We start from the raw sequence: 19,149 nt of genomic DNA on the forward strand, positions 1-19,149 counted from the left end.
ACTAAGTAATTGTAAATACTTTCAAAGAGACATGTAAGTTCATTGCTCAGTGTTCTGCTGCTACCTGATAACACCAAAGTACAGTAGGGCTGAATTAAAGTTGCTGCAACAGCATTTAACTTACACCTTCCATTTCTCTGTGGATTTGCTTCCTTTTGGCATCTAGAGACAAGTTTTCAAACTCGAGAGCCTATGTTAAGTATTAAGATCCTAACTTGTGAACCTGATCTAAGCCTCCTAAAAACCCATTTTAAGTGCTTAAGTGCAATACTAAGGACCTAGTGCAGAGCTCGGTTCTCACATTTGAAGATTGGGCTGCCCATATGCATATATAATTGTCACTGTGACATAATACTTCATTTTCTACAGATTCACATTTACCTTGTTTAATTTTGTACATGGTAACAAGATCTAGGCATGAATTTCGAGACAGATTTGTGTTTGCCCTCTTGTAGCTGTGTTGTTCCCAAGATATGAGAGACACAAGGTGGGTGTGGTAATATCTTTTATTGGTCCAACTTCTGGTAGTGAAAGAGACAAACTTTTGAGTTTACACAGAGCTCTTCTTCAGGCAGATTTATTTCATATCATCTGAACATCATAAATATGGTCTGCATTGACTTTTAGTGACATAAACCTGTTTTATTTTGATCTGGCTTCCATAGATTTTCACGAAACCATTTCACTCTGACAATTTAATGTTCTCTCTACAAACTCCCATCCTACAGACCCCCATTGATACTGATTGCTACCTTTCAATTTGGCAAAGGAATGTCTCTGCAGAATTACTGTGATCATTGTAACAATCACAAGGATGGCTTAAGGGGTTGTGGTGTTTCCCTGCCCCTCTGCAAAGCCACACTCTTCTCTGATGTTACTTTTGGAAAACCTCACTTTATCTGAAAGAATTTAAAACACTCAAATGCTGAACTGTTGTAACACATATAAGAGACCCTTCAGAATATGCATTCTCACCTGACATTTACTCTTGAGAGTACATAGAATAATTGTCTGCCAATGACTGGATTATGGGAATACATATGCTCCCCGGGTTATGCAAGACCCGACTTACACAAATTTGCATTTATGGAAAAAGTTCCATAAGCCAGAAATAGGATTTTCAAGTTGCGGAAATTTTTGCGTGACGTACTGTTATATGTTTCCGACTTACGCAAAATTCAAGTTACACAAGGCTTTCTGGAATGGGATGATTGCATAAGTCAGGGTGTCTGTAGTAAAATATAATGGACTAGCAATAAGTTTATATTTATATAAAATTTTTCTTCATTTTAATATGGAAATATGTCAGGTGAAGGGCTCTGTTTGCCAATTCTACAGATGAGTTGAATGACAAAGGATCAGGGCTACAGCAGAATGAACAGCATGAAGATGCTAAGGCTGTTGCAAATGGGCTGTGCGTTCTTCAGAAAGACCAGACCAGTCACAAGGGACCTGAACAGAAACAGGGACAGAGCTCAGCTGCCTCAGTGAGTCCACACCTGCTCTCAAGTACCTGAATATTATCAGAAGGGCTTTAGTATTTGTACCAGAGGATTCAAGAGCCTGCCATGGTCACTGCTGTAATTTTGGCACCATTATTTTGACATCGTGTTAGCCTGTTTGGGAATGGGTGTAAAGGTATTAACACCTTTCTAGCCCTGGTTGATTTGTGTGTAAAGTAACAGTCTGATTTATTCCTGGAGTAATTCTGTTGAGCTACATTAGAGATGAATTTGTCCCCTATGTTTTTATGAATACAATATATGAACAACATGAGACTCCAAGGGCAGGCAAGCAAAAAAATCAGTGGTTTATTGTATACCAATTGAATTACTTATACAGGGTACAAACTGCTAAAGGATGGTCGTATATTTCTGTAGATCACTCTTATGTGTTTACTATTGCTTCATTGCACATGAGCTCATAACAATGTTAATTTTAGCATTTTCAGAAATGAAGACAATGCTTGTGTAAAGTGTCAGCTAAGTTGACACTTATGGAGACAAAAGCCCTCTTTATCCATGTAAGAGTTGTGGGATGGGAGATGGCAAGACAAGCTTCCTACCCTGCCCTTCCAATGTGCCTTGACACGGACATAACAGGCTGTAGGGTTGAGATGGTAGTTCAATATTCATGCACATTCAGTCTTTGGTATTTCTCCTGATATTGCCAACAAGGATGCCAGTTGTGGTAGCAGTTTTTCATAGAATCATAGGACTGGAAACGATCTCAAGAGATCATCTAGTCCAGTCCCCTGCACTCATGGCAGAACTAAGTATTATTTAGACCATCCCTGACAGGTTTGTCTAACTTGCTTTTAAAAAATCTCAAATGATGGAGATTCCACACCTCCCAAGGCAATTTATTCCTGTGCTTAAGTTTTAAGTTTTTCCTAATGTCCAACCTGAACCTCCCTTGTTGCAATGTTTGTGATGTTGACTCTTATCTACTGGATCTGGACAGATACCAGAGCCATTTTTTGTAGGTCACCAAACACTCAAAATGTGGTGATGATTTTTGGTTACTACACACACATATTCTGAATTAGCTATCAGAATTTGCAATGTGCTATAGTGGTGGTATACGAAGATCATCCCTTCCCCAGGAGCATTTCCTTTTCTGTCTGCCTAATCCCTTTACTAACCCTTCCTGATACAGAGTCATTCTCTTACAGGAACTTTTTCCCAGAAAGTCTTTCTGGGGCCTGACCCTTTAAATATGGCAGAGACACAAAGCTGCTGTCCTAAGGTGGCCATTTTGTAACCTGCTGCTGCTCACTACATCTCCCTCTTTGCCAGCTGGTAAGTATACTTAGCCCCTGTATGTTTTCTCCTACTTTCTTCTTTCTGGTTTTTGAGATAACATATTCTTATGTGTACCATGTGCCACAGATTTGTTGGCACTGTAGAAAACAATGAAAAAAGGAGAGTGTAAAAAACAAACTAGGTTAATTAAGCTATTTCTGTAGAATGCTGTTTTAGCTTTGGATCATCCTGTATTTTCAAACAGAACCCTGGAATATATTTCTGGCTGGTAATACATGTCAAAAAGTCTTTCATTGCTGAAAGTTTACAAAATTGTGAAAGGGATTGATACAAACCATCAAAATACATTTTTCTTTTTTAAAAAGGGACATATCTAAATAATCGTAAAACTATTTAGGGAACTCAAGCAGAGCTATCATATGAAAAGTAATAGACGTAGCTGCTGTCTACATGAGAATGGAGTCATGTTTGGAAGAAAAACATTGCTCCTTTTAAAATATTTTCTAATATGTTTTTGGCTCTTTGGGGTGGGTAGGACCAAGCTATGTTAGAACAGTGTTCAAAAGTCATATTCAAGACTAGAACTGAGATCCCTGACCCTGTGTAACCCACATACCTCCTAGATGTGGTGTTCTGTCCCATTTAGTGGCACTACGACCACTTAAAGAGAGAGAGATTAATGAGTCTGCACTACAGCCTTAGCTAAGGGCCATATGCCTTCTAGCTCATGCAGTAGCAGCTCATGCACTAAGCTCCAGAGGCCCCAGGTTCAATTCCGCCCACCCACCCATGACTAGGGTCTGTCAGCATTACGCTCTGGGCTTTTTATGCTGGGTAAAAGGGCTGGAGTGGCATAAATGGACTCTGAAAGACTTGCATCTGATCAGGTAAGAATTTCCCTGGTGCAGGCACTGAGAAAGACAGACATAAGGTTGTCTTCCAAGGATCCCTCATAAAACTTGGTGCAGGGGTATGCTAGGCATGTGGTGTGTCTCACGAAACATGCAGTGCTGCTAAGATTCTGGGCAGAGCTATGGCATATAGGGCAGCCTCAGGAGTTTGTCATAATTTATGCAGACCTCAGTGTTGTTCAAGTTATGATGGGGGCCTCTCACCTTGGCCTCCCCTGTCCCTATGCTGTGAGTTCTGTGCTGCTCCTTTTAGGGGTGTCTACACATGGAGTTATTCAGGAATAGCTATTGTGCTTTAAGTTTATACACTAGTTTAATTGGGATTTACTTTCAAGTGCAGACAAGCCCTGAGGGAGACTCAGCACAGAATCTCACTCTAGGATTCTACTTAGCTAAGTTCCAGTGTATATGAGACCATATAGTCTGTTGCTGAGGAAAGCTATGTAAGAAAAGAGAAGAACTGAGTTTAAAAGATATCTAGATTTCTTTCTGATCTAGTGAAAAGGCTGGAATGTGGGACTGGGGAGCACGAGAAACTGTATTTTTCTGGTTATAATATTAATCATGTTATTTTTTGTGCATGCATATTTTCATGCTCCAAAAGGCTTCTGTAATCTTCTGTTTCTCCTACCATTTTGCAGCACTCTTCTCTATTGTCTCCCTCTCCCACTCCATTTTGTTATTCTTATCTCATGTGCTACAGAGTGAAGTCACAGAATTAATGACAGAAAAATTCTTTCTGAGTTGAAGGTAAAAGGCCAGGTTTGTCAGAGGTGTAACCAGCATTTATGCTTTAGTTATCTTGAATTGGTGTTAAATGTATACTTCTAAAAATGAACACATTCTTGTTAGTACAATATATCTTGAAATGGGTTATCAATCCATCCAGTCTGATTTCACTTATTTGATACATTGGGGAGATCTACTGACTTCCATTGAACTATGACAATTTACACACCTGGGGACCCTACACTGTATGAATAGATGTGTCCCATTAACTCAGCTGTCATTTTCTTTATAGTTTTAGATTTTTCCTTTTAGTTTCACTCTCACATTTTCCTCTGCCCATCTTTCTGGATGCTCAAGGAACATCAGTGTTTGGATGTCCTGTAAAAATGGTTTAATACAATATGTTCTGAATTTTGACTTGGGATAAAATCTACATATGTTTGTCAAAGCCGTGTCAAATGAGAACAAATCCTAAAGAGGTGCTTCTTGCTCGACCCAAAATCTTGTGGGTTATCAAAAGAGTAACATCAAAGCTGATTATTCTACAAGAGGCACCACAAAGGGCAATCCTTTGATTTTCTCTTTTACTGTTTACACGCTCATATAAAGCTAATTAAAAATAAAATCTCTCCAGATCCTTTTTATTTGTATTTTTAGATACCCCAATATAAGGGATCACCTCCAAGTTCTTGGGTGTATTTTTTAAAAGTGTTTTTCTGCTGGAGTAGAACAATTATCACTTGTACCTTCCTCACTTAAAAAATAGGAAAGTAGTATAACAAAGAGTCTGCATTATGCAGCTATGTTATTGTGTTTACATGATTCAGTAATGCAGCTGTTTGTTCTCTTTATTCGTTTCTCTGACAATAATTTAAAGTGAAATCACATTCTTGTTATTTGCCATGCTATAAAAAATCCTTACAATATTTAGAGTGGCAACAATTAACTGAATGTTTTGAGGTTATGTTGAAAAGTCAATAGATGTGAGCAGATGGGTCCCCAGTTCCAATCTTCGTACTGGGTTATAGGGGAAGAAGTGTACCGCTGAGAACCAGCTTTTAAGTAATGACTGTACCATATGTTGTAGACCAACACATTACTGTTAGCAGAAACAGTCTGAGAACATGACTTGAATCATTCAAAATCTTGGTTTAAGTTTAACAATGTTATCTCAAAACACAGAGCTGGAGATTTGAATTTAGCACAAATTCAGTAGTGCTAGCTCAGATTTACCTTTTATATCCTGGATGTGCTACATGGATAGTCAAGAAAGACTAGAAAACTGATAATACTATGTCAGATTAAGTCTTTTGCAAACAATTTAACTGGTCTGTCTTGAATATTTGTTTGATATGTGAGAATTTAACCTGAATCTCACACTGATTGTATTATGAATGCAGAAAGCAATGTTTGTCATGGGTCAGGATCCCATTAAAGCACATATTTGAATTAACATGTTAATACTGATAGACCTATTTCATTGGCAGAGAAAGAGCTTGAAGCACTGAACTATTAGAAGTTGTTATAATGTGAAGAATGCAATTCAGGCAAATATTTAAAGTAGTCTTTCATGTGTGAAATAAAAAATTTGAGAATGTACGTTTCGCCGTGCATTAAGAGCAACTGTATACTTTTTGTGTGAATGCCTTTTTGTTCTAGTTTACAGGAAACAACAAAATAAGGTAGCACAAATGTAAATTCTCTGAGAGAACACAACAGTGCATCTTCACTGTAAAAAGCCGTATCCACTCTGCCTTGCAAAATGGCAGATGGAGACTCCTTAGAAATATAAAGAGTACAAAGTCTGTTGTATAGCTTGCATATACCATAATATCAGCTGTAAGTGGTATTTTATTGAGGTAGGACTAAATCACTAAAACAACAAGGAGTCCGATGACACCCTTAAAGACTAACAGATTTATTTGGACATAAGCTTTCATGGATAAAACCCTGCACACTTCTTCAGATGCGTCTCTGTATCTGTGTGAGTTTTTTCATGAAGTTGATGGATTTCCACTTCATACAGCTAAATTCAGTGCTTGCATGGTGCCAAGTATCAGGGGGTAGCCGTGTTAGTCTGTATCCACAAAAACAATGAGGAGTCCGGTGGCACCTTAAGGACTAACAGATTTATTTAGACATAAGCTTTCATGGGTAAAAAAAAAACACTTAACTTTCAAATGATGAAATTTTGGCTCCAAAAATATTTGCAAATAACTAGTCTAAATATTACAGCGTGCTTTATCAAGCTGCGTTTTATGCAGTGTATCAGAGCTTTGGTCTTCAAACAGAGGAATTCCTCCTCACAGACCCTACGTTGTGGCAATCTTCTATGAGAGAGGTTGCATGGAATTCCCTTCAGATTTCATCATAGTCACTCCAAAGTTGTGGCCACAGGGTTTGCTGAAGAGCATGTCAATCTAATCAGTAATGAAGTCTCTGGTCTAGAGTGGCCTCTGCAGTCTCCCTCTGTGGGGAAGGGGAAAGAATGGCTGATGGATCCACAAGACTAGAGACTGACAGGCCAGAAATTTACATCTTCACACAGATTTCATTGTTTGGTGCATAAGTTAGCAGACAGCAGCTTCCCTGGCATTGTCCTGTCTTTCTTGGGTCTGTGGTGAGGACTGTCCACAGAGTCAGGTTCCATGTAAAGGGAGTGAGTAGGCCTGGGCTGAGAAGGGATGGATACATTGTCTTCCTACCATTGTTCTCCCACCAGCCCTCCATAGATTACCAGGAAAAGGGAGTACAGCTCCAGGTTCTGTAGATTTTTATCTGGAACTCCCTTGCACTGGAGACCCCCCCTTGCACTGGCAGAATCCTGGGAGCAGCTGTGACTAGACCTGTACTTTAGGTCACATTGCAACAGAACTAGGGGGCCTCAGAGCCAGTGTGAAAACTCAGGGCTGCTGTGCAGAAAACTCCTGTCCCTCAGCAGATCTACAGAATCTGCTTGCATTACGGGGCATCTTCTGGGTTCTGGGGACAGCACTGCAGCTTATTCTGCCCACCTCTTTCCCTGCCATGAAATTTTACTATGTGATAATGAGCTTAGTTTTCCTCCTCTCAGGCCAGCTTGCTAGATATTTCAATGGGAGGGGAGGCTCTGGGCCTTAGTTTTTACTGAGTCCTTACTAGAGCAAAATCTTCCTTGAAATCAGTATAGTCGAAAACTTAGAAAGGACTTCAAGATTTAGTCCCTTATTTTTTATTTTCCAGTTCAATTTCATGGTGTATGGGAGGTTACAGTATTTCTCGGAGAGTAAAGGCCCGTAGGCCAGGTCTGTACTACAAAGTTTTGTTGGAATAGGTCTGTCAGTCAGGGTGTGAAAAAACCTACTCACCAGGCAAAACCCTGATGTAGATGCAGCTATGCTGACAGAAGAGTGCTTCTGTCAGAGTAGCTAATTGTTGTTTGGGGTGATGGTGGTGTTACTGTGCCAGCAGAAAACCTCCTTCTCTCAGCATATGCTGCACCCACGCTAGGCGGCTCTGCCAGTATAACTATCCTGGTGCAGCTGTATTGGCACACTCTGGGTAGTGTAGCCTAGTCTTCGGCATTGCTTACCAGCATAGATAAAGCATTGCCCTGTACCCGGCCCATCACAGGGTAGCTAATGATCCAACCAGCGGACCAAATTTGGTGATGAATCCAGGTCACGTGCCACCTGAGGCCTGTTGCACATACACTAAGAAGTCTCCCCATAGGATGGATGGAACTATATCAGTATAAAGACATTGATATCAGTAGAACTTATTTCTGTACAGGAAGGGGAGATTATTAATAATGGGTAAGATTTTCAAAGGCTCAAATGGCTGTAAGGCATCTACATTTCATTGCTATTCACTGGAAATTAGGCACCTAACTGGCCTTTGTGCCTTTTGAAAATCTTCCCCAGTGTGTCACACTGCTATAGGTATGACTTGAACCAAAATCTTCAGCTTGCTTTGTTGCCATCACCATTTTTCAAACATAAGAAGATTCTGACTGCCAAAACTAAGTACAGAGATACAGGACCAGTGAACTAACATATAAGAATGTAATAAAGAGAAGCAAGTAATGCAGTGATGGTACGAACACATCCCTGGATAATGAAAGAAACTAAAATAAAGCGAAACTTTAGCAGTTGTTTATAAAGAAAAATGATCTGTCTAAATAGAGTTTGAATGTTATCTCTATGAAACAGATCAGAATTGTGCTCTTGTATGTAATTACAAAGTATTCCCATCAACTTCATTGATGTCTTGTAGGCATATCTCAGGGCAGAATTTGTGCCATAGCATCTTTAATGGACTCTATTTTATATCTGTAATGTAATTGTTTTCACATTTGTATGCACGTTTGTAAGGTAGGCCTTTTCTCTTTATTCTTGTGTTACCTGAACTTGAATGTTTTCCTACTTGCAAGTGTGATACGTGTGTTCTTTTATTTGATGAGAGAGTCGAAGCGACTCAGACAGGTTTTGTAGCATTGTCCCTTATCAAATGAAAGCAGATAAGTCTGTAGTTTGAAAGCAAATCCCAGAAGCAGTTCTAGTGAAAACAAATCACATTAACTGTAACCATTTTTCTATTTAGAATACCTTTTTTCCTCTGCTTGCAAGTTGCTACTGTTTTTTCTTCTGCTGGTCTTTCTAACAAACAAAAATAAAACAAAACCTGCTTTGGTTTTGATTATATCATAGTGACAAAAGTTCTGATTAGCTAATATCACATGGAATGTGGATGACATTTTTTTCTTTTTATGAAGATGCAATTATCTGAACTCTTCAGAAGGCATTTGGCAATATTCATTACTTTTTCTCTCATAACAAAGTTGTTTGAAATTATTTCAAAGGAGCATATCAGAAGTGAAACTTCAAAAGAATTTTGAGAGTTGGAGTTCCATAAAGTGTTTTTTGTAGACAACATGGTTCTCAAACAAGCTTTCACTGTCAAATGCCTTTGTTAGTGATTGTAATTTTGTTTTGAAATAGTGATGAATGGAACTGTTTATAAAGCTGCCCTATATGTCTATAAGCTTCCTTACCAAAATCAAAACTACACTGCACATGCAATTCTCTCTCTGGGGGAGAGGATGAGAAAGAGAACAAACCACATGTGACAGATATAAGTCACATTGCTTGATGCACTACTGGAATGTATTCTGATACTGTGGTGATGGGGGTGGTATAAGACCCTATATAGAAAAATATGGTGTGCAAAATATTTGACTAACTACTGAAGAAAAAGCAAGCAGCTATTTATGAAAAAAAAACCCCAAAACCTGACAAAACAAGCCCCCTCCAAAAGTTATGGCTCACTGTACATACACTGTGTATTTTTCTTATAGAATTCAGCTACTTGTCTAATTTGCGAATTAATCTTATAATAAAGGGCCAAGCATTGTTTGCAAATTTGCTTCTGCAACTATTTGTGAATGCAAGTGCACATACAACCCCACCCCACACAAAAAAAAACCTTGTGTGTGCAAACAGCAGCTGTCCATAGAGATCAGGTAGTAAATATGCAAGTATGTGGCTTATATGCACAATTCCTCCTTTTAAGAACTGACACTGCTAAGGTAGGAGTGAAATGGATATTATCCTAGCTTATGCATCTTCAATTGGATTGTTAACTAACGGCCTCTGATTTGAAGAGGTGCAGAAGTCAATACGATCTTCGAATCATAGAATAATAGAATCATAGAACTGGAAATGATCTCGAGAGGTCATCTAGTCCAGTCCCCTGCACTCAAGGCAGGACTGAGTATTATCTAGACCATCCCTGACAGGTGTTTGTCCAACCTGCTCTTAAAAATCCCCAATGATGAAGATTCCACAACCTCCCTAGGCAATTTATTCCAGTACTTAACCACTCTGACAGTTAGGAAGTTTTTTCTAATGTCCAACCTAAACCTCCCTTGCTGCAATTTAAGCCCATTGCTTCTTGTCCTATCCTCAGAAGTTAAGAAGAACAATTTTTCTGCCTCCTCCTTGTAACAACCTTTTATGTACTTGAAAACTGTTATGTCCCCCCTTAGTCTTTTCTTCTCAGACTAAACAAACCCAATTTTCTCAATCTTTCCTCATAGGGTCATGTTTTCTAGACCTTTAATCATATTTGTTGCTCTTTCCTGGACTTCCTTCAATTTGTCCACATCTTTCCTGAAATGTGGCACCCAGAACTGGACACAATACTACATTTGAGGCCTAATCAGTGCGGAGTAGAACAGAAGAATGACTTGTCGTGTCTTGCTTACAACATTCCTGCTAATACATCCCAGAATGATGTTTGCTTTTTTTGCAGCAGTGTTACACTGTTGACTCATATTTAGCTTGTGGTCTACTATGACCCCCAGATCCCTTTCTGCAATACTCCTTTCTAGGCAGTCATTTCCCATTTTGTATGTGTGCAGCTGATTGTTCCTTCCTAAGTGGAGTACTTTGCATTTGTCCTTATTGAATTTCATCGTATTTACTTCATACCATTTCTCCAGTTTGTCCAGATGATTTTAAATTTTAGTCCTATCCTCCAAAGCACTTTCAACTCCTCCCAGCTTGGTATCATCCGCAGACTTTATAAGTGTACTCTCTATGCCATTATCTAAATCATTGATGGAGGTATTGAACAGAACCAGACCCAGAACTGATCCCTGCGGGACCCCACTCATTATGCCCTTCCAGCATGACCGTGAACCACTGATAACTACTCTCTGGGAACGATTTTCCAACCAGTTATACACCCACCTTATAGTAGCTCCATCAGGTTGTATGTCCCTAGTTTGTTTATGAGAAGGTCATGTGAGACAGTATCAAAAGCCTTACTAAATTCAAGATATACCACATCTAGCATTTTCCCCCCTGTCCACAAGGCTTGTTACCCTGTGAAAGAAAGCTATCAGGTTGGTTTGACACAATTTGTTCTTGACAAATCCATGCTGACTGTTACTTATCATCTCATCTTGACCTACAAGAGCTGAGCACTTGGGAGGCAATGGATTTGCATAGCTAACTGGGAGCAGATATAGGCCAGTAGAATCTTATGCTGGTGTCGATCTCCTCCCACTCCCTCCAAGACGAAATAAAACAAAAACCTCAAAAGACCCGAAATAAAACAATACCCTCAAAAAACTTTCACAACCCAGGCTGAATTTGTAGTGCTTACGGTTTGAAAATTATCTAATTTTGTACTTGTAAACTAAGCACCTTTGCTCTTCAGTGTTATGAGCAACAATAAAGACACAGCCCAACTTAATCAGTTTTATAGAGACAACTTTCATTGTAGAACTTTTGCTTTCAGTGAAAATCTTTGACTTTTTCTTGGGGAAACAAACATTTTCTCACCAACTCTACTTACGTGGCATTATTCCAGTGTTTTGGGTGATGACCATAGACTATTGCAGCATTTTGTTATGGATAATATATATGAGAATGCAGGTTTTACTTTAATAGTTTTTGTCAGCGTCTGACGCCTATAAATATGGACATATGATGAGAAAAGGAGGAATAAAACTTTTAACTCCCTTGAAATATACTGGAGCAAGGGGGGCTGGTTTACACTATAGAATATTACCATGTTTGAACACAGTTGTGGAGAATCAAGTTAACTGCAAGTCATCACCTTTGCAGTCAGTGTAGACTAGGCCAAATTGTATCAGTTAATCATGGTTAAACTTGGAGGGCTTGAAAGTTTAACCATGATTATTTCACATAGTGCTGAGTGTGTCTACACTGACCACAGAGTTCTGATCCTGTGGTCACAACCATGTTCAAATAGTGAAGACAAGTCCAGATAATTTTTATGAAGGAGCAGAATAGTGGGGCTTGGGCTTCAGTTTTGGGCCCCCACCCCACCCAGAGCCCATGCAGGCTCAGGCTTTCATCCACCCTCGTGTGGTCATGTAGTAATTTTTGTTATCAGAAGAGGGTTGTGGTGCAGTGAAGTTTGAGAACCCCTGTTCTAGGATTTAGGTAGCTCTAACCTGGCTGATGCATTCTTTGTAAATACCTATACAAGTCTTTGAAAATGGATTGTATGATAAATTCCCAAATTCAGAACAGGGATGTCTCCCTTCCTAATGCAACCCAATGGCTGATCTCCTCTTTTCTCTTCCTAGCCTATCCCCTGAGGAGATTTTCATGGACTTGCATTTGCATGATGCTCAGTGCCCCAACTTCCATTTAAGGAAACAAATAAACCAAAGTTATCATAATCCCCAACCCTCATGCGCTTTAATGGGAGTTGAAGACTCTCAATGCTTCTAGTCTCAACGATTTGTACATTGCACCCCATGTCACTTAACTTTGCTTTTAACTACTCTGGACCATGGTTGTCCCTATCATGTTGCTCTTGCCTCCCTCTCCATCTGATTCCTTCCTTGCAGGCCTTGTCGTCACTACAGTGACGGTAATGTGTTCTTACTCGAGCTGGCTGACTCAAGTTAGCTAACTGGCAGTAAAATCCTAGTGAAGACAAGGCTGTAGTAGTTTTCACACAAGTTAGGTCAAATTAAAGCCTATGTGGGAGTCTAGTCTTTAACTTGACTTGCTAAATCATGTGAAAACTATGAACCGTCTGGTCTTCACTAGAACTTCACCTTGCGTTAGTTAACTTGAATTGGCTGTCTTGATTAAGAACACACTTTTTTTCTTTCATGGCCTCGATCTCTTGTGTCTCTGGTGCCTCTCCATGAGCTCTAGTAGAACTTTTATACATCATTATGCATGATGCATTACCAAGACACAACATTAGAAATCCCTTCACATTCTGCAGCTACTGTTAACTAATGAGAGCTACTTCTCTTTGCAGTGGAAGTACACTACTGTCACAAAGATGTTGCTACGATAAGATTTTAATTCTCTCGATACTGGTAGTAAGGAACATTCTTTCATTTGCAGGGTGGTTGACAAGATGATCTAATAGGTCTTTTCCAGCCCTAACTTTTATAATTCTGGACTAAATGTGTGTGAGGCAGATAATAAATGTATAGCTTAGTAATTTATTTGAAGAGCGACATGTTTCCACTAGCCACTAAAAATATTCAGATATTGGATATTCACAAGTGCATGCATGAAACCTAGGTTAGAGGCTTGGGGGAAATTTCTAAGTCTCTTCAGAGCACTGCAGCCAATTGGTGACTGAATTTAGATGCACAGTTATGTAATCTATGCAGTGCAGGCAGATACAGTATTCCTCATTCATAATGGATGTTGTTGGCTTGAAAAAATTGCTGCTGTCAGAGCTGCAGGATAAAAACAATCTCATTGTATTCTTACTAATCAAATTTACACACCCATATGAAGTTTCATCTAATTGCATCCTATCTGACTGTCAGGGAAGGAAATGGTTAAATAATCTTGTCTATGGCCCATAATGAAATAAAATCAGACAAAAACCAAAACCAAAATTCTCTTTTCTCTTGTCTACTGGAGTTGTGATATTGCCCTTACTGCTAACCGCTCCCATTTGCTGCTGCTGTGTGTACTGACCCTCTGCTGCCTGCTTCGTAGTACAGTGCTTCTACATAGTGCTTCATCTTCCTCCAATTGGTTGCTCTGTGCTGCCCTGCCCAGCTGGGGTTTCCTGCATCTGTCTGCTAATTATGCTAAAAGGACCTAATGAAGGGCTCAGTATCTAACAGACACCCATAATACAACATTCAGGAACAATACATCTCTCTTCGTTCCTTGCTCGCCAGTTCCTGCTGCTTCTCTTGGTCCCCTGTCCAATGTGGTTCAATTGTAGCCCCGTTATTTCTATTATATGTTTTCCTGAATCTGTGTATCCTCCCATTGTGATCCATATAACAGAACTATCTAAATACAATTATCAGCCTTTTCGTCCATCCTTACTTGTACTAATCATCTTGATGTGCTTATTCACATGCCAATACCCAGAGTACTGTTCCTGATGATAACTATTTCACAGAGGAGCTGGAGTCCAAGCTTTGCATCTAACTTGGAGGGTCAGGTGTTCTTGCATGCATGCAAAATTTTATTCTTTTTGATTTGCCCTGTTAATAGAAGAGCCTGCAGCTGCAAAAAATGGCTTAACATCATAAACAGAAAGAGTTGATAATATCTCTATCGGATTTCTGAAGCTGCTGCCTTTCTCTTCTTGCTGCCTCTAATCTCACTTGTATTAGCGTGTGTCACTGTTCTAACTTTTTTATGCAAAACAGCTAATTATGGGCTCACTTTCCTTTTTCCATCTGCACACTCAGATCTAAAGTTTTCACGGTCACAAGTGTAACCAATTGTTTCCGACACTTTGATCACAAACTCCAAACAGCGCCTAATCTCCATAAACTTATTTGTAGGAAGAGCTGTAAGAATAATTTCTTGGAGATTTCCACATTGTTGAAGGAAAATAATAATAAAAAACATTAATTCTGAGTTAACTGTATCATGTTTTGCTGGTTCTGTGGTGTGTAATTTGTATCCTACTAGGTGAAATGCTTTCTTTTTCCAGGTCTCTGAGTCTGCCACTGCTCTTAGTTGCTCAGCCCTTTACTTTGATCCCAACAACTTACGTATTGGAATTTACCTTGCTCTCCCCAAAGTTACTTTCACTTCTTCTTGGTCAGCCAGTCTGTCACTACCTCCAGAACACTGCCAGAATTCACCCTTTCCTGCGCCCTGCTGCTGTTATGATCAGTACTCATCCATTAGTCACATCCATCTCGACTATTACAATTGACTCTTCTGTGGTGTCCCAAAATCCCTAACCCTAACTTTTCAAAAGGGGTGTCCAACTTCAGACAGCTTCTAGAAGGGGTATAATCACACTTCTGAAAGACATACACCTTTAACATGTCCCAAGTCAGACACCACAAATAACTAGTTGCTTTAAAAAAAGAAAAGAAAATAGGGCCTAATCACCAAACTTTAAGAAGTCCAAAATGCTGTGACCAGATTATTTGCTCAGTGTTTGAATACAGATTGTTTCACTGCCAGTCTCTGTCAACTTCACTAGCTTCCCATCTGGTCTGGGAAACTGATTTGGAGCTTCCCATCTCCCTCCAAATCAGATTCAGTATTGGTCTCCTGATTTTCAGATCTCGCATCCACCCGCTCTCCTACCTTCGCTGTTCCAATCATGACCTCCCCTCTGAATCCTCCGTGCAGCTTTCTGCTCTTGGGAGTTGCTCTTTCACTTGCCTTGCCTTGTCTAGCTAGAGTTTCTCTTTTCAAGGGTTTCATCCTGTATGGTACTGAGCATTCGGGCCTCAGTAACGTAGCATTTAATCAACTTACTGACTTGAATAGCACTACTCGTATGTCTAAAATTCAAAATGTGCATAAGTGATTGGCTGAACAGGAGCCAGAGTGTTCAACATCTTACAAGTTTAAGCCCCCAAATAAGTTATTTAGTGGTCTTAGCAGATGTATGGGCCCTGAGAACTCCTGAGTTCTAATCCTGGTTTGACACTGCTCTCTCTTTTGCCTAGAATAGAAACGTAAGCTTAAACTTTCAAAAGGGGCTTCTAATTTTACATGTCTCAGTTTGTGTGCCAAATTTGAGACATCATGAGCCTCCTTTTAAGAGGCCCTGAGCACTGAATTTGTGTATATGCAGCATTTCTAGAAATCATGTCCGAAGTGTCTCAAGTTGAGCAATCAAATACTGAGATGCTAAAATTAGAGTCCACTTATTAAAATCTGATCCTTAATTTCTCTGCCTCAGTTTCCTCATTTGTGAAATGTGGGCAAGACAAAAGTTATCTACTTCTCAATTATATGCCACTAAAATACCATGGAGTGGGGTATATTAATAACTGGATAGATCAGATTCCATATGAAGATAAATAATGCTATACAAGTGCTAAATAGTAGTATTATCTCATTTTAGAACTTCCCAGTTTGTCTTCACCTATAGTTGGAGTTAAATCCCACTTACCTTTCCTTTATCCCATTACTTTACCCATATATTGTCTTCTCTCCCCTGTTAACAGCCTGCAAGGATAATTGTTTGCTTCTTGACCAAGCAAATCTCTATTAGCTTTCTCTTCTATGATTGTGATTCGATACATATTTGTTTTCCCTTTCTGTTTCTGAGTTGCTGTACTCAACTCTGTTCTGTTCTGCCTCTCACTATAAAGCATTTGATAATACTGGTTATGATGGATGCTTTCTAAAAATTAGTTGTTGTACTGCAGAGTTAATATTTCCATCTGGGTGCAAAGGGAACATGTACATTCTTGCGGAGGCCTTCTTTTCAGAAAAATGTGGATTTGTCACTCATGAGGCTTCACAGGTGCTATTCTTGTGCTTCAGGGGAAGATGCAAGCTGCTTGATTCATTCTGTACTCCAGGCAAACCAGTGTGTGATGAAAGAAAAGGAGTGTGTGATGAGTATGTGATACAATAGCCGCTGAGGAGACAAATACTTTTTCAATATGATGAAGAATCAAATGCTGCAGCAACTGACCCAGGAGGGAAGCATGGGGTTAAGGGAAAGAAAAACTGGAGAAAAGTATTAATTATAAACAACTTTTCCATTGCTCCTTTTTGAAAGACTTTCATCACATTTTAGAAACAGATAGCAGGATGCCTTAAAAATTTCACAAACATTTAATCTTCTGTGTTTTTTCCATTCATTCTTTCTTTTACTTTTTTTCTCTTTACCTTTTCCCCTTTGCTCATCATTCACCCCATGATTCCTTTAGCACCCAGCTTTTCCTCTTTTAGGCCAATTTTTTAAAATGGTGCCACCACGTCTAGTGCTTTATTGGCACTTTTGAAAGTCTTCCCCTTACTACCTACTTCCAGTTTCTGATTACAGATGCTAGGGAGGAAGATAAAGAGCTGTCAACAGTGGAAACAGATAAGCAACATTATATATCTGAAATGTGAACATGTCTGTGATATTTTAGTTAACGTCGCTCATACTTAAGGCAACTGAAAAAGGTTTTAGCATCAAAATAAGAAAGCCTGTCTGCAGTCTGATCTTGTACTGTTTCATTCGCAGCTTTGCAACAGCCATCAGCAAAGATGCCAATGACAGACCCTGATATCACTGCCAGGAAAAAATACTTTCTTGAACTTAACATCTGGGTCCTGCAGCTGAAAGGAGCAGAAGAAAAAGGGGAAACAGTACAGACTGTCATCAAAAGGATGTGATGGTGCCAAATTAGCATGGAAATTACATACAGATGCCATTTTTGACTTCAGACAAATGGTTGGGCTATTTCAGAAAAACAAAAGTGCTTAGAAAGGAATGATTGGTGAATGAATGTTGATTTTTGTAGCTGTACAAAACAGGGTTATAACTAGTGACATGAAGTTTTTGAAGTCCTAATGCCCAATTAGGTAATTTTTTAATTTGAGCAAACTTATTAAAAAGCCAATACACAAAAGAAAAGAAAAGATGGAGAAAACCAGTGGTTCTTCTAATCATTGCATCATTTAAGCTGCACAGGGCACAGTGTGACACTTCCTCTGAAAAGACCCTATTAGCTGAAAAATCACAATTAATCAAAATTAGTCAGCTAGCTGGGGTTGTGGTAAAGGAAATTGGAAAGGCTACTGTACCAGAAACCCTGTTTTAGTGGCCCATTGAAGTCAGTGGGCATCTCCAGTTGGTATTGGATCAGGTTCTAGGCCAGAGTCTCTCCTTTTTGAAGGCTACACATCCAAGAGGAGAGAAGGGGTTGTTGGAGCTAGGATTCTTGAGAATACTGAGATTTGAATGGGGAAATGGGTGCACTGGATACACCTTTTTTTGTTTTGTTTTGTTTTTTTGTTTTTTAAACTGAAAACTGGAGGAAATGCAGTTTTTAAGTGCAAGAGATAAGCAAAAGGGAGATAATGCAACAGTGCTCTCACTGGAACATTTTTGCACTGTGAACTCAAAAGCCTGAGCATTAAAATTTCTTTGTTGGCCTGATAAAAAGTACAATACATCTGCTTTGTCCTTAAAATCCTTCTCATACCAGAGGTGGTGGAACAATTTGTATGGGGGGCGGGGGGTACTGAGAGTCATTGAACCAAACTGTAAACCCTGTATATGATGGAAAACACTTCAAGCCAGGAGGTGCAGAAGTGCTCCTCCACCCCCGCACCCTTAGTTCCAGCACCTATGTCTCATATCATGCCTCCTCTTGTCATAACTGGATGGGTAACAGTATTTGCTTTTTATCTTCCAGTATAAAAACAAACTGAAGCCAGTGATTTAGGTGGTTGCTGCTTTTTATCTTTCATGACTACAGTTAGAGAGTGTGTCACAAAGTAATAAACTGTAAAACTAATTAAAAATATTCTATGCATTTTAGAAGATCTTGTTTTCAATGTTTTTTTTTTTTTTTTACTGTTGTACCTGAAATTATTGTATACCAATGTGTAGGATACATTTCTGATGGTTGTTCACGTTCGAGTCAACAAAGCAGTTCGAGTAACTGCATCTGGTAAATATCTCAGTGGATAAAAAACATTGAATACATATATTTAATGAATAATTTATCAAGTTTTTTTCCAAGTAAAAATGGAAATGGAATTTTGGAGTTTGAGGATGGAAACATTGAGGAGTTTGATTAGCCATTATGAGCAGCTTCTGGGAAAGAGAGAATCAAGTCCTCCCCCCCCCAACTCACAGTTCCTGCTGTCAGAATCATTACTCTTGTTGTGAATAGAACTGTATTGCATGTACCCTCTGCTGAAGGATTTCTGCACAATGAAGGCACATTGGAAAATGAGAAGGCATGGCAATTTGATATGCTACGAATACAAGACTATCCACAACAGCTTTTAATTAGTGAGAGA

The 19,149-nt window shown here is 39.3% G+C and overlaps 1 long non-coding RNA gene across 1 annotated transcript; it reads left to right on the forward strand.

Annotated features, from left to right (window-relative positions):
* The first annotated feature begins 1,342 nt into the window (after positions 1-1,342).
* On the forward strand, positions 1,343-18,780 carry LOC122458077. Its single transcript, XR_006277911.1, has 3 exons — positions 1,343-1,487; positions 2,675-2,801; positions 17,360-18,780. It is a non-coding gene; the product is annotated as an uncharacterized LOC122458077 (long non-coding RNA).
* Positions 18,781-19,149: the final 369 nt, after the last annotated feature.

Source organism: Dermochelys coriacea, chromosome 11 (assembly GCF_009764565.3).
Source record: "Dermochelys coriacea isolate rDerCor1 chromosome 11, rDerCor1.pri.v4, whole genome shotgun sequence".
Classification (NCBI taxonomy): domain Eukaryota; kingdom Metazoa; phylum Chordata; order Testudines; family Dermochelyidae; genus Dermochelys; species Dermochelys coriacea.